We start from the raw sequence: 11883 nt of genomic DNA on the forward strand, positions 1-11883 counted from the left end.
CCTGGCAGGTGTTCCTGGAGCCACTGTAGGGGACAGACTTCACAGAAAACGTTTTCAAGCACTGGTCTGCTGTGTTTTCTCACACGGTGTAATCAGGGTACTTGTTCCTCCCTCTGGAGAGATGTACTTTGCATAAATCGCAAGGGTAATTTCACTGGTTTTAACCACATCAGAGATGAAATTGCTGGTTTAATTTTGAAAGAAAAAATCACTTTTTGCTTATGGGAAACATACTTTTATTTAGAATGCATTTCTTTTGTGGTATTCACTCTGCAACTCCCTAACCAGTGTATTTGCCTCATGGAGATCCTTAATCAGATTTCAGGTAGAATTTTCAAATGCTGGTGAGAAACGCAATATGAATTATAGTTATGGGGTGGGTTTGTTTGTTTTTTTGTTCCTCTTTGGTTCAAGGGAATTCATTTGGCTGGTGTCCCTGCTGCTGCCTTCCCTTTTGTGGTTTATTGCTGTGCAAATTCATGGTAGCCATTATGCAGCACTACAGAAAAACTGGCCCTTTCCAGAGGTGTTTTGTGTTCTGCCACAGAACTGTTCCCATTTACCTACTACAGACTTTCACAGTAAGCCGTCTGACATCTCCCATTTGCTGGAGATTCCTTAAATGTGGAATCATTGGGCAGATAGCTAAGAATCAGCAGTTCTCTTGTGGCAATAAACTTGCTCAAGAGTTAGGTTGAATAATAGAAAATAGAGCAATTGCAGTCTTAAAGCAACTAATGAAACTTAAGAAATTGGGGTCTGTGATGCAAATTGGAGATCAATTACAGCTGATAGGGTTAACAGAAGAATTAACCCTCAAACTTTCTTCCATAGTAAGGGCCGCCTCCTGGAAAGAAAGAGAATTTAGAAGTATATTGCATTTATCATGGCTCTTCATTAAAGTCAGTTAGAACAAACTCTGTTTCGGCTATATATTTGGAAGTTTACATGAGTCATTGTTATAACTGCTTGTGAGTTTTCTGCAATTTGTGACGCCATAGTTCTTTATGTAAAGATCAAAGCGATTAAAGACAATACACTTACCAAACTCTATTTTGCTGAAAGATATGGAATCAAATACTTAATTTGAACTTTAATAAGATTTTCCCCTTTATTTAAACTCCATCTAAATGAGAAGACAAAATTAATGCAGTCGTAGGTTTTCTGAGAAGTGGGCTGCAGCGTCAGATAGTATTATATCACGATACGTTGCCTCATGACGGCCGTATGAGATGTCAGATCAGTGAATATAGTTGCGAGCAAATGCTCACTGTGCTGACCTGCGTTTGCACACACAGCTTAGGCATCCAGCACTCAGTGATACTTATCTGACCACACAGTCATCATTGTCTTGACATAAATGTCGTTGTCTTTTATGGATAGCTTTCTATAGTGAGGTTGTTTCTGCCAGTTAATTTTAGATACTAAACCAAGATTTTTTTCTATTTTTATTTTATTTTTTAATGCTCAGTTTCTAAATGACAAGTGAAAACTTTGACATGCTCCAGCAAATCTTTCCAGAATCTTCTTTCTTAGGGGAAAATTGTAAGTGATACTATCTGTTAACAACATTGCTTAATACTTCTGATTTTCAGCTGGTGAGCAAAGCTCTAAACAGCCCCCCTACCCTGATAACATACTGCCACAATAACTTGCTTCACTAACTCAAGACCTAAAGATTCATGAGCTTTCTATTTTTAAAGATGTCGGGTGTTCCAGTGCCAAGTCTCCAACACAAGTTTGTCATTCTTGATCTAGAGCAGTGGTTTCCAACAAGTGATGTCAGCCTCCTTGCAGAGGTTCATCCACATCACAAGTCAGACTTACTGTGCAAGCAATAAAAGAATGTATGACGTTACGTGACATGGGTGTCCCTCTGGAACTGATATTTCAGGGAACCCACAGTGCCACAAGGAAGCGGCAGCAGGCAGCTGGGGAAGGTGAAATGTAGCCATAGAAACCTTCTCTCACCTACACTTGAACTCACTCTTCATCGTTTCCTCTTCTCTGGTCAGCAGTAAGATGTCCCAAAAAAGGCTGTGTTCCAGGCTTCTCCTGGGGCAGGAGGCTAAGAGTTAACGAGTCTAATTAGCTGGCATCATGTGGATGGTGTGAGGAGGTGACCTGAGTGAGGTCTTCCTGAAATGTCTGGAAATCGTTCATCTCCAGTAATGTTTTTTAGCAGCAGCTGAATACTTGACTCTGAAGCCACTTATTATCAGTCTTTTCTGAAAAAGCAATTCTGATTTTTTTGAAAACTTCAAAAGGGGATTGTCACAGGGTTGCATTCTGAACAGAGCTTATCATCCCTAAAGCTGGAATTTGAATTTAATTATTGAAAACACGAAATATTTTAAAGCTCTGTATATACGTGTGTGTGTGTATATATGCATGTATATATACTGTGTGTATATATATATATATATATATAAAGCTCAGTATATGCTGGATTCAGAATTTCTGCTTTCCTCCAGATCACTAGGTCAGGTTTTTTTTGCCTGTTGTGAAGTGTGGACAAAAACTGACCCCCTCTTAATAACATTAAAATTGTTTGTTTGTTATAAAGTCCCAGAAAATATGTAAGTATGTCATGTATGGTTGCTGATAAAATTATAAATAAAATAAAATTAAAATAAAACAAAATAGTTTGCTTTAGGTCTTCTCTATTTTTTAAAATTAATTTTAATTACTTTTTTTTTTTTTTCAGAAAAGATAGCAAAGGCTTCATAACTATAAGCCAAGAAGAAACTGTATTTGTCTGTGCTGCACAGTTGTCCTATGGTAAGTTGAATGGAGTCTAAGCCGCTTAACAAATGTTCAAATGAACCAAATTTAATTTTTTGCATAAATGTTAGACATTTAATGTCATGTAAGACATCAAATGATTGATTCTATAAGACAAAAGTTATTTTTGCTGGTATTAACTCAAGTTGTTAATGAAAACACTGCAATTGCTAGGATTATCTTTTTCAAATTGTTTTGCAATAATTGATTATTTCTTGTAAATAACACTGTGGTTATTACGTATTATCATTTGTACTTTAGAAAGGATAGAAAATATGTAAATAGCTTTCTGAATAAAATACATAAAACACCATTCTGAAGGTCATCTCCATAGGAACTGAAAAAAAAGGGGGAAATTTGATCAATTAGTTAGTAAATATTACTAAAAATTACTTAAAATTCAAATTTTGTTGCTCTTTACACCTATGCATGAACAACCAGTTTTGTGGTGAAACGTCTGGCAGTGTATTTTAATACATTGCTCTGAAGCGTTATTCCAAACCTACATATTTATTTCTGTGAAAGTGATATGACTTTTGGATGGATTTACTGTTCTACTGTACTCTATAAAAATAGCCTTTAATTACTAGTCGTTGCTGGCTGAAAAATGTTCTTCTTTCTGTGAAGAGATGTGGTCATAATACCGTCTGACTTTTTAATAAAGTTGGATCTACTCTATATAAGAATATATTTTTAATGTCTTTAAAAGTAGGAAGGTAGAAGGTACATATTTGCTCCAAATGGGAGTCTGTGGACTTCCACTGATATCTCCATGATGGTTAAAACATCTGACAATAATATTTTATGAATAATACCCTCACATATTTGCAAATAAAGTTTTCAAAAATCACATTTTGAAAATCATACATTTTTTTTGTAAAAGTTATGGTGAGCTCTGCTGGGAAGACCAATTACAACAGTCATGTTTTTACTGTGTGTCAGCTGGAAACCATTCTTGCAGGCAGAACTTTCAGCTTGAAAAAAAGTTTCAAAAGAGGAAAGGCCGTCTATTCAAATATGTATTTCTGTGCTTTACTTGGTATCTGTGTGGTGAAGTACTTCAGAGAAATAGAGAAATGTTTTTTGTAGGCCAGCTGTGTATGTTGAAGGTAGTGGATCCAATTAAGTAGTTTGACCCAATGCTGTACTAACCAGAAAGGATTTATCCTGAAGGTCTTGGAAAATGGTCCTTACCTGTAGTAGCTTGTAGTAGCTGTGATTTCCCAGAACATGAGTTCTTTTACTTTATGTTGCTGCAGATTGCAGCAGTATGGAGCGATGCCAGCTCTCCTGTCCGTTGCTTTTCTTAACACCTTTTGACTTCATCCCAGTAAGCAGTTATTCTTATTTGTCTTAATTTTTATTAAGAATAGATAGAATTCTTTGTCCTGTCATAGAGCTGTGGATAAACAAGAAGCCAGAAGAGCTAGAGATCACTGGAATGTTCTTCACAAGGTATTTCCAGTCTCTCAGTTTGTAAAAATACATAATTCTCTGATGTTATAATTTCAACCTTTCCCACTTTTTAGGGTGGGGCACCCTGACAGTTCAGTTGTGTTTTTGTTGTTGTTCTGGTGTTGGGTTTCTTTTTTTTTTTTTTTTTGGAGGGGTGGTGGTGCTTTTTGATGTTTTTGTTTGTTTGTTTGTTTTGTGTTACTGGAAACTAAGTTTCTTGCTTTGCTAGGAAGTTTATTCTTTGTATTTACTAAATACAGGGAAAAAAAGAATGAGAGGAAACTTGAAAAATGTCTGAAGAGTATAAAATCTCCACTGCACATCCTCCTTCACCTTTCCATTTTTTGTATAGCAATTTCTAAAGGAAAGGCCCTCTTTGATAGCCCTGCAGAGGGCATATCACTTCTTGTTAAGGAAAAAAATGATTCAGCTTCTAAGCAGTCTTCTGGAAATATGAATCAGTGAACATAAATACTTAGGATCAAGGTGTCTGTGAAAATATGGTGTGTTATTAGTTGAAGAGAAAGGGCAGCTTTACTTGATTAAATCAGGAGTGAGTTAGATCTATGCAAAGTTACTCAATTTTTATTCATAAATTTTGACAACTGTGTGTGTTAGCAATAATTGATAGAAAATGCATTAATAATCTGTTGCTGTCATAGCCTAAAAAGCCTTTGGCTTTCCTAGAGAGACGTTTGGGTTGGGGACTGTTAAATTTATATTGTACATACCTCCAAAAACATTTTAATATGCTGAAGACTATAAGTCCATAGTTCAGTAGAAAAATAATTCTTGAGTAATTCCACTTGGCTTTTAATTCCTTGTTCCATAGTAAGCGTTCCAGCATTCATGTTTATTTTTACATTTCCTTTTGCTATTGTTTCCAAACTCAAATGCATGGTGTTGAAAGGAAGTACAAGACGTAACAACTTTTCTGACTCAACTTTCTGATCTGTAAGTCACTAGATGGTGCCATTTCACTTCTCTGGAATCACAAACTGTCTTGCGTATTATTTTTAATAACAGTTGATAATAATGTTTTGAAGAGGAAGTAAAATAATTTTACTTTGGGGTTCTTTTTTGAGACTATTTTTTGGGCCTACGCAATATACGCATATTTTGTACAAAGATACTGTTTTAGTGAAAATGTGCAAAATTTCTAAGTTCTGTTCTTTTAAATTGTCATAAGCTTTTAGTTTACATATATTTTGCTGACTTTGATAATGAGACGCATTTTGATAAAAATGCCAATCTTAAATTTAGAATTGTTTGAGATTTTTTTTTCCTTTTCTTCCTGAGGGTTATATACCCTCAGCTAATGTGAATTAAGATACAGATTACTTCAGTTGAGTTACAGCAATTCTTGTTCACAGACAGTTGCTTCCTAGATTTCTGTGACTGTAATAGGATTTGAGAAGAGGTTAACAGTGACACATTTATGTTTCTTGCTGTGGGTCTTGGGTACCACAGAAGCAGCTTTGTGCAGCGTAGTGTAACAGGCTGAAAGTTGTACAGGGGACTTTTGCATCACAATTTCATTTTGGAAAGCTACATGGTAATTTAGTGAATTGTCACAACAGGTGTGCTAATTAAGAGCTAGGTAGGTACTAGTTGTGGGTATTATTTCCAGCTTTAACCACTGACTTCTGTTTAACTGGTCAGAAATAGGAAGGATTACAAAATCATTTTTGCAAGATGTTTTTGACACATTTTTTAACCACTTAAATGGAGAGAAAGGCAAAGTAGAACTTAACATTCATGGGAATGATTTTTATTAATGAATTTGAATGATCTTAGTATCAGCTGATGATTTGCTGGCCAAAAGTCGTCTCTAGGTGAGGAGCAGTCTTACAGAACTGTAGCTGCTATATTGGGACAGAAAATCTTTTTTTTTCTTTCTTTTTTTCTCTAATGAGTGGCCAAGAAGAAATGAGATAGGCTAAGTATAGAACAATTTTATGGGTTTCAGAAAAAGTCTTGAATAAATAAGTTTTCTAAAGCTACAGGGTAAGTCAGTTACGGTTCCAGGTTAAAATGTGTGCAGACCTGGAGCCTCTGGGAAGGTCAAGAAAGGCTTCTAATCAAATTATCTGAAATTGCCACCACCAAAACAATCAACTGGCAGTGTTAGCTGCTTGGTTCCCCGAGGCTTTCAAGCCATGATGTCTTTGTTACTCCTTACTTACTTTGTTAAGGGCAAAGCATGTAATAAACATTCATGTTAAAGAAATTGAAAGCATCTGCTGGTGCTTGATACTTGCTCGTGTCAGCCTACACTATTCCTGGCAGTCAGACACATCCACTCGAAGTGCTCTACAGCCATGTAAGGCCATCCAGCAGTCAATGATGTTTTCTCATGGAGTCTGAAAGCTGAACATGATGGGAAATTGTATGTGTTACAAAGTCTTCAGTTTGCTTTTACTGGGCTTAATTACAGTAGAGGGAATTTCAAATCTATCTGTAAATGTTTACTTGTTGAATAGGCTGCCAAACTGAAACAGGGTGTCAGATTTTACTTTTGTTTAATGTTTCTGATTATGTGGCATTTTTGAAATGTAGAACATGTAAATACTGCCTTCTTTTAAAGAGGTCTGTTGGGTAGGTTTACATTTTCTAGTAATGAAGAAAAATGTTGGTCTTTTTAAAGTAGAAGGAAAACCAAGGAAAAATAAAACAAAGTGAAAGCACTATTAAGATAGGCTTTGCAGGTTAACGATGGAACCCTCACAGTGTCTTTCTGAATTTTTATGTCCCAAACTGTATTAATGGTAAAAAAAAAAACAAAACTGCTGTTACTAAGTTTCTGCTGCAGGTAATGGTCACCAAAACTATCATCCAGCCCCACTGCAAAGAGAACTTTGACTGTCTTGGAGCTTGTACAAGAAACAGCATTTCCCCATTGCCTATTTTAAAACACAGGTGGTGTCCAGCACTGACAAGATTCTTTGGCTGCATGTGATATCTTTGGGAAAAAAAAAAAAAAAAAAAAAAAGGAAAGCAGGGAAAGCATTATCTATTTGTAGCCTGTTGTCTTTTTTTTTTTTTCTCTCAGATTATGCTTTATTTATCATACTACTCTCAGTTTATGCCCAAAAATCTTTGAAACCCATTGGCGAATTTCCACAAAATCAGGCAAATGATTGAATCATTACAAGTGTCTTCTAGGACAGAAGAGCTCCAGTAGGTAGTCCCCACTGAGGGACAAGCATTGCCTTGTCTGGCTGACGGGGAATTTAGCCCACACGCATTGACCAGCTCATGAAGGAGTGTATAGAACCAGACTGGCCACGTCTTCTGCTGCCTTACCCACTCAGGAGGCAGAAAATATAGGAGACAAGGAAGGAAATGAGCTGTTGCAGTGAAATCCTGAAATCCCCTGTGGAAGATGGTGATGAAGTGAGAGTTAATATGGTTTTGGAAGAAAATGTTGAGACTTGAAGTGCTATGGTAGAGAAGCTGGCAGAGTTAAGGGATGGAAAGTGAGAGGAACTGGAGTTACCCCTGTTGGGGCATATAGATTCAAGTTAGAACAAGCTATTCAAATCTTGTGTGAATGGAAAGAGTAAACCTTGGGATAGGCACAAAAGGACAATTATTTAGATGAAAGCGTGTGTGTGGCAGGCAGTTTGCAGTGTTTCTGGAGCCTGCATTTGTGCAGATGCACGGGTGAATGGGATTCTGTGACCACTGAAGCAGGCCCTTAAGAGGTGCAAATCACAGTATGGTAATGGGATATGGATTTAGGCAGAAGGTGGTGCAGAATAAATGGAGATAACCTTTAGAGTTTGTACAGTTGATGCCTTGCTGACTCTGGAGTCCAATGATACACTTTCTTTTGACATTCATGACTCTGGCCGTTATTTGGTGCATATTTTCTGGGGTGTTTTAGGTTTTGATGCTTGCAAAAAAAAAATAAAAAGGAAAGAAAATAAATGGTTGACAGTGATGTTGGTTGGTCTCAGCCACTTGATGATATTGGATCTGGTGGGCTCACCAACCAGTTTCATTTTCTTAATGTCTCAACAGTAGGACAAGAGGAAGGTGGGGCAGATGGAAGATCGGGCCACTAGAAAATGAGCAGAGGTACAAACTGATGATTTATATGTACTATGAAAGGAGAATATTCCACTCATTAGTTGTCTGATTCCAGGTATCCAGCTACTCAGCTGTGAGATGGCAAGTAATTTCCCTATGTAGTTAACTATGCCCCTTCACTTTGGGGTTATTGCGTGTGCTGACCACGAGCACTGCAATGGATAAAACCTCTGGGTCAGCCTGCTGTGGCTAACATGCTGCATGTTACAGGATTCTGGGATTTTTGAAAAGCTTTAATCTCTTTCAAATGTCATGCCTTTCATTTCACTCCCCACTAGCTGTTTCACGCCAGCTCTCTCTTCTCATGTGAAGAACTCTGGTTGTTATTTACGTTCCTACTACTTAGTTGAAATAGCTTTATATTTTCCTGGCAAATCTTCTTGTGTCCTTGCTGTGAAGGTAGTACAGTAATATCCTATGTTGTCCTGGTCCTCACGGGGACTTGGACTGACTTTCTTCGCTGCAAGTAGATCCTTTAAAAATATGAAATGCTCCTTGTTATGAAGAAACAATGACTTCCCTTTAGCCCACCAGCATTCCAAGTAATGTCTAATATCATCTCTCATCTCTCTACACATTTAGAAAGAATAACTGGTGCCTTCTTGAATTTAGGGGAAAAAAATCAATATTTGTTTACTTCATAACTTGGCTTTTGTAAAGCAAATACACAACTGAAACCTCATGGACACCACACATCTCAGCTTAGTTGCAGCTTCCTAAAATAATAAAATAAATGATTAAATATTAAACTTACATATTTAGTGACAGATTTAAAGTTGAGGGCTATGTGTTAAATTTAGATGAGAATTAATGTTGATCTTGCTACAGCATTAATAAAAATAATATTTTACCTTAACACAGTAAGCTTTGCATGAGCAAACAAAATCCATTCTCTTCCAGCATTTTCGCTGAAGTTAATTCTTTTTAAGCTTCTATATTTCACAGGCTTTGTCAGAAATTAAATTTTACTTTCCTTGAAGTAATCCTTCAGGATATATTTTCAAGCATAACATATAATACATACAGAACTTTTTGTGACTTAACGCTTTATGAGCATATTTTGAAATAGTTGTGCAAGATGTGTTGTACCATTACACTGCTCACACTAGAAAAAATATAAAAATAAGATGTTTGTCATGATCCTAGTGTATAATACCTTTTAGTAGAATAGTCTTAAGACTAATCTACCAGTTGAAACAAACTTGTTAGAAGTTGACCTTGTTATATATGCTACAATAGGATGTCATAGAATAACTTATTTGTGAAGGGGAAGAAAATAAGATCAAAACAGGTAGCTTCTATTTTGGTAACCTCATCCTGAGAGATTAAATGCCTGACTAGACTCAGAACGAAGACAGTCCAGTCTGTAAGGCACTTCTGTGATGATATCCATGTTTTCTTACAAGAAGTGAATGCTCTTGAGCTTGGACATGAGACTGTACAGTTGCTCTGTAGGTGCATTGTTACATGAAGGAATGGATTTCCTTATATCACAAGGAAATGCAAGCTCTATGGAGCACAAGGAATGGGAGCTCTACGCCCCTTGTGGCATCTAACACTTTCATTTCTTTTTCTAGCTTAGTTACTTAGGCTTCATTTATGCTATTATAGTTTCAAAAATGGATACTTCCACTTAAAAGAAAAGAGTGAATTGTTTTAAGTTTATTGTGGTGGTGTGTTAACTACACCTGCTTTTGTGATCATTTTTGGTTTTCCAGACATGAAATGTTGTCCGTGTGAGAATGACAAAAAGGTCCTGAAACATATTTAAAACATATACTTTAATAGGTTTGTTAAATGATAGCAGCTAACGGAGCCCCGACAGTGCAGTTTAAGACTGCTTCAGCTCAGGAACCACTGGCAGTGTAAACTGGTAATACAATGTTACTTCAAATCCACAAATTCAAGTGTGCTTGTGCTTTCAAAGCAGCATGGATTTCTTAGGAAGACTCTATGAATTAGAGAACCTTGAAAGTAGGAGTAGCAGCAATATGATTTGTGATAGTCCCTCTTTGGTTTGTTCTTTCTAAAGAAATAGTTCTAAAGGACACGCTTTTTGCCTAATGTGTAACATGTTTTCTGTGCTGGTAATGTGAGAGTTTTTCTCACAGTCAGTGTGTATTACTTGGCTGAGGTTTTGTGTTTTTTGTGTTGTTTTTTTTTTTTTTTTTTTTCTTAACAGATGCCAAGGATGTTGCATGCAAAAGACAGTGATCAACATTTGTAATTAGCTGAGATGAAGATTAAAAATGAAATAAGAGAACCTGAAGAAACATCTTAAAATATTATCTGTTCTTGTCTTTAGAAACCTGTATGTAGAGAGTAAGTAATACTCCCTTTCACAGACAAATGCTACTTTTGAAGTAATTACAGACATTTCAACAAGATGATCTCTGTGTGCTTATTTGTGTGAGGCAAAAATGCTGAAAAATGCAATATACTTAGTTGTGAAAGTATGAACCTAAACTTCATGCAGAGTAAGAATTAATAAGTTATTTCTCCTTTCACTAAGCAGCGTACTTTTGTCATTAAACTTTCTTTGGGGTGGAAAGAGTCCAAAACATAAACATCCCTCTACTATCTTTAAAGGAGAAAACACGTGTCAATAACTATTTATTAATTTATTTAAAATCACAAATGTGATTTTAATGTGGTGCTACTGAGCAAACACATAAATACGAATAGAGAATGGATCTAAGTGTAAAATTCAGTTTGGCATTTCCCCAGTAATTTGAGTTTAACGGCATTCAGACCTGGAATTATTTTAGGCATGTCCCTGTACTGAATCATTTCCTGTCTGTCTCCTGAAGTACAAGCGTTTCAGACCCTTCACTTCACGTGTCAAATTCAAGAAGAATTCTGTATACATCTGGTGCTAGACTGGCTAAGCCCTATTCTTTCTGAAGTCAATAAAAATTTCTCATCATCTTAAATGGAAGCATGCTTCTCACTCTAAAAAAATGCATAATGAGACTCAAAAGCATCTAGCTTATGAAATTTGAAAATATACTTTTATTTACCTTCTTAAATTAGTAGATTCAGAGAGTTAAATCAGCAAAACTGTCGACTGTATAATTGCATTTGTAATATATACTCTAAAATCAATCAAGAGTTCATGATCAGATAGGAAGTAGTTCGCTTAAAAGATGCAGCAACTACATTATTCCCCCCCATTATTCATACACACTATAAATAAGATTAGGATAGTAAGACAGGATACCTTTGTGACAGATTTGTGAGGTTGTGTAATATCTGGAACACAAGCTGTTCCTCAAGTGTTTTTTAGTACTGGATCCTTGGGTTTGAACCCCATTAATAATCCATGTGAATCCCATTGCATTTACATTTGTCTTTTTGTGTAATGTTTCTGACTGTTAGAGTCACTGGTGAATGTACTAGCATCATTTGCAGTCAGCCTCATTCAAATCCCGATCTCAAATATGTATTACCCTTTATCTTGTTAACATTCATGATGCTGTTCTTGGAATACCCTAAGACTAATACATTGATTTAGCAGGGAAGAGTGCTTATACCTTGATGAATGTCTTC

Source organism: Aythya marila, assembly GCF_965140915.1.
Source record: "Aythya marila genome assembly, chromosome: 11".
Classification (NCBI taxonomy): Eukaryota; Metazoa; Chordata; class Aves; order Anseriformes; family Anatidae; genus Aythya; species Aythya marila.